Genomic DNA, 5,065 nt, shown 5'->3' on the forward strand with positions numbered 1-5,065 from the left:
GAAGGCGAGAGAGCAGCCAAGGTCAGAGTTTGACCAAGAATGGGAGACAAGAGTGAAAGAGCAGTTGGAAGCGTGTAAAAAGGGAAGAAGGCCTGCAAGAAAAAACCTGAAAGTAGTTGTGATGTATATCAAGAATACAGAACTGGAAAAGAGACTTGCAGGTAGGAAAGGGTTGGTCAGGGTGAAGTTGAACCCAAAACTGTATGGTGACGATGTAAAAGGCGCAGTTATAGAAAAAGAAACATTCACAAAATTAAAAAATATATTTAATGCTATTTATATAACGCATTATGTACGGTATGACAATTTACCAAATGTTATTGACCAAATGGACTTAATAGAATATATGACGGACGAACGTCCAATATAAAAGAATTAGAATATATGTAATGTTAAAAAGTAAAATTGTTAATTGTAAAATTGTAAAATGTAAAATTGTATTTTGAACTGGAATATATGTAATAGTGAAATGTACAATTGTATTTTAAACGGAACTGCGAGTTGGGGGTTCGTAAGCCGTTCCATCTCATTATATATAATTCATCTTTATTTCATATTTTATTTTTACTTTATGTACCCCACGTCCCGTCTTGTAATGTCCCGTCTGAATTAGGGCCATCTTGCCCAGAATAAAGATATAATATCACCAGCCGACCTTTTTTTTTTTGGAGTCGTTATTCTGGTGTGTTGGTTTCGAGTGCGTCATTGCGAAGAGGTTGTGACTTCGAGTTCGTTGCTGGAGGACGTGGTGGATTTTATTTGGAAATTTTGAAAATGCAAGACCAGACGTATGCGAGAGATGCAGGCAGAGGCGTGGTTGCGAGTGAACTAGAAATGGAAAAAGTGGTAGTCGAGAAGAAGACTTTAGAAAAATATTTCGACAGTTTGAATAGGGAGGGTGACTGCGTGAGAGTCACACCGTCTAAAGAAGAAGAAAACAACGCGGAGAAACGTATGATAACATACAGGACATGGTGTGTGGCGTCAAGAAAAATAGAAGTAGCAGAGACGGAAGAAATAGAGAAATGTCTGCAAGGAATTGAGGGTGAACCTACCTTTTTCAACAGAGGAAGGAAATATGCCACAGTGGTGGTACACTTTAAAATCGGAAAGTTGGACTTTATTACCCAGTTTCTGCGGAAAGAGGGCAGTCACAATAAGAATTAGTAGGATTTCGCCCGAACTTAACATGGAGAGGATATTAGCGGCAGTAGTTTTCAACTGCCAGGAAAGTGTGGAGGTGGTGAAGGTGGAAAAGTCAACAGAAGTTAAGTGGTGGGGATATGCGGTACAGGTTCTGGCACATATAACCGTGCCAGACCTATACAACATCCCGGAGGAGTTGGTCTTCCCTGATGAGACACGGCTTAGAGTCGTGGTAGAGGGAAGACCCCCAGTCTGTTATAATTGCAAATTAAGAGGCCACATGAAGGATGTGTGCCCGCTGGAGAAAACGATAGCACCGGAGGCTGTAACGAAGGAGTGGAAAGATACGTGTGTGGAGGAGGGAGAAGTGCAGGAGGGAACGAAAGCAGTGGAGGCGCAAACGGAGGATCAGCTAATTGAGGATGTGGAAGAAGAACGTGCAAGTGCAGAGGATGAAAGAACAGAAGATAGGAAGAGAACAAGGGTGGAATCACCACCGAAAGTTCTAAAAAAGAAAAAAATCAAAAGCAAGATAACAGAAGAAAAAGAAGAGAGAACGTGCAAAGAAAAGGACGAACAGACAAAGACAGAGGTAAACCTAGAATGGAGAAAAAAAGTGAGATAACAGTTGGATGCTTGTAAAAAGGGAACAAGACCTGTAGGAAAATACCTGAAAGTATGCGTGTTGTACGTGAAAGACACAGAAGTGGAAAAAAGTCTTGCAGGTAGGAAAGGATTGATTATGGTTAAATTACACCCAAAACTGCATGATGACGATGTGAAATTGGTAGTTGTAGATAGAGGAACATTTACTAAATTGAAAAGTATGTTTGATGAGGTTTATTTAACGTATTATGTATGTTATGACAATTTGCCAAATGTGATAGACCAGATGGAATTAACAAAGTACATTACGGACGAACGTCCAATAGAACTGGAATATATGTAATTGTAAAATTGTAAATTGTAAAATTGTAAAATGTAAAATTGTAAAATGTAAAATTGTAACATTGTAAATTGTAAAATTGTAAAATGTAAAATTGTATTTTAAACGGAACTGCGAGTTGGGGGCTCTTAAGCCATTCCATCTAACTCATTACACATAATTCATCTTCATTTCATATTTTATTTTTACTTTATGTAATGTCCCCTCTGCATTCGGGCTATCGTGCCCATAATAAAGATATAATATCACCAGCCGACCTATTTTTTTTTTTTGGAGTCGTTATTCTGGTGTGTTTGTTTTGAGTGCGTCATTGTGAAGAGGTTGTGACTTCGAGTTCGTTGCTGGAGGACGTAGTGAATTTTATTTGGAGATTTTGAAAATGCAAGACCAGACGTATGCGAGAGCAGCAGGCAGAGGCCTGGTTGCGTGTAAACTAGAAATGAAAGAAGTGGTAGTAGAGAAGAAGACTTTAGAAAAATATTTCGACAGTTTGAATAGGGAGGGTGACTGCGTGAGAGTCACACCGTCCGAAGAAGAGGAAAACAACGCGGAGAAACGTATGATAACATACAGGACATGGTGTGTGGCGTCAAGAAAAATAGAAGTAGCAGAGACGGAAGAAATAGAGAAATGTCTGCATGGAATTGAGGGTGAACCTACCTTTTTCAACAGAGGAAGGAAATATGCCACAGTGGTGGTACACTTTAAAATCGGAAAGTTGGACTTTATTACCCAGTTTCTGCGGAAAGAGGGCAGTCACAATAAGAATTAGTAGGATTTCGCCCGAACTTAACATGGAGAGGATATTAGCGGCAGTAGTTTTCAACTGCCAGGAAAGTGTGGAGGTGGTGAAGGTGGAAAAGTCAACAGAAGTTAAGTGGTGGGGATATGCGGTACAGGTTCTGGCACATATAACCGTGCCAGACCTATACAACATCCCGGAGGAGTTGGTCTTCCCTGATGAGACACGGCTTAGAGTCGTGGTAGAGGGAAGACCCCCAGTCTGTTATAATTGCAAATTAAGAGGCCACATGAAGGATGTGTGCCCGCTGGAGAAAACGATAGCACCGGAGGCTGTAACGAAGGAGTGGAAAGATACGTGTGTGGAGGAGGGAGAAGTGCAGGAGGGAACGAAAGCAGTGGAGGCGCAAACGGAGGAGCAGCTAATTGAGGATGTGGAAGAAGAACGTTTAAGTGCAGAGGATGAAAGAACAGAAGATAGGAAGAGAACAAGGGTGGAATCACCACCGAAAGTTCTAAAAAATAAAAAAATAAAAAGCAAGATAACAGAAGAAAAAGAAGAGAGAACGCGCAAAGAAAAGGAAGTAAAAGAGAAGGCGAGAGAGCAGACAATGACAGAGGATGACCAAGAATGGGAGCCAAAAGTGAAAGAGCAGTTGGAAGCTTGTAAAAAGGGAAGAAGACCTGTAGGAAAAACCTGAAAGCATTCGTGATGTATATCAAAGACACAGAAGTGGAAAAAAGACTTGCAGGTAGGAAAGGATTGATCAGGGTGAAGTTGCACCCAAAACTGTATGGTGACAATGTGAAAGGGGTAGTTATAGAAAAAGAGACATTTACAAAATTGAAAAGGATATTTAATGCTGTTTATGTAGCGCAATATGTTCGTTATGACAATTTGCCAAATGTGATAGAACAGATGGTATTGATAGAGTATATGACGGACGAACGTCCAATATAAAAGAACTTGAATACATGTAATGTTAAAATGTAAAATTGTAAATTGTAAAATTGTATTTTAAACGAAACTGCGAGTTGGGGGCTCCTAAGCCATTCCATCTAACTCATTACACATAATTCATCTTCATTTCATATTTTATCTTTTACTTTATGTACCCCACGTCCCGTCTTGTAATGTCCCCTCTGCATTCGGGCCATCGTGCCCATAATAAAGATATAATATCACCAGCTGACCGGTGTCTGTTACTCTAGGCCGATGAAGGAAAACGATCCTGAAACACGTGTCCCTAGATGCAGTTCCGGCAGTGTTTGTCTCCCCTTCGTAAACGTATATAAGGACACAGGGAAAAATGTGTTAAAGCCATCAGGAGGCGTTCGATGCTTCCTAGGGCTATACAGCGGTGGTGTCCCCCCTACTGTCACGTTCTTGTTAGATTGACAGTATACAACTATTCTATATATATATATATATTTACATATATTTATATATATATATATATATATATATATATATTATATATATATATATATATATATATATATATACATATATATATATATACATATATATATATACATATATATATATATATACATATATATATATATACATATATATATATATACATATATATATATATACATATATATATATATATATATATATATATATATATATATATATATATATATATATGAATATTTTGCGTAATGAGATTAAAAAAACCAAGGCTGTATAGATAGAGCATTTATATATATGTACGAGTGAGGGTATGCATGCACGTGGGTATGTGTAAACATTTGTACACATGCAAAATATAGATAACTGCATATATTTAAGGACGATGATTCACGAGGATTGTATTTGCAACTTATCTCTGTAACTTATCTGATATATAAATGTATATACATCTTCCCATAAATATTTTCTCAGAATAATTAACACTCCTATTTCCTTAATTCTTAATTCTTCATATATCTGCCTCACAATTAAGAACTACTACTATACTTAGAAATTCCTCTACCTCTTAATCCCACCATTCCTTATTATTGATACTATAATACCATTCTCTCTCCATCCCCGCGCCTACTTTCAAACTATTTCCACTGTCACTGACCAACCTATATCTTAATTATTCTTTTCTTTTCCTTATTCCTTTTATTCACACCTTCAGGGGTTTTATTTTTTATTTTATTTTTTTGTCATTACTAATCTTCCTTCTTCTTTTCTCTTTAATCCTTTCTTTTTCTACTCCTTCTTCTCTCTCTCCC

Source organism: Octopus sinensis, linkage group LG8, assembly GCF_006345805.1.
Source record: "Octopus sinensis linkage group LG8, ASM634580v1, whole genome shotgun sequence".
Lineage (NCBI taxonomy): Eukaryota > Metazoa > Mollusca > Cephalopoda > Octopoda > Octopodidae > Octopus > Octopus sinensis.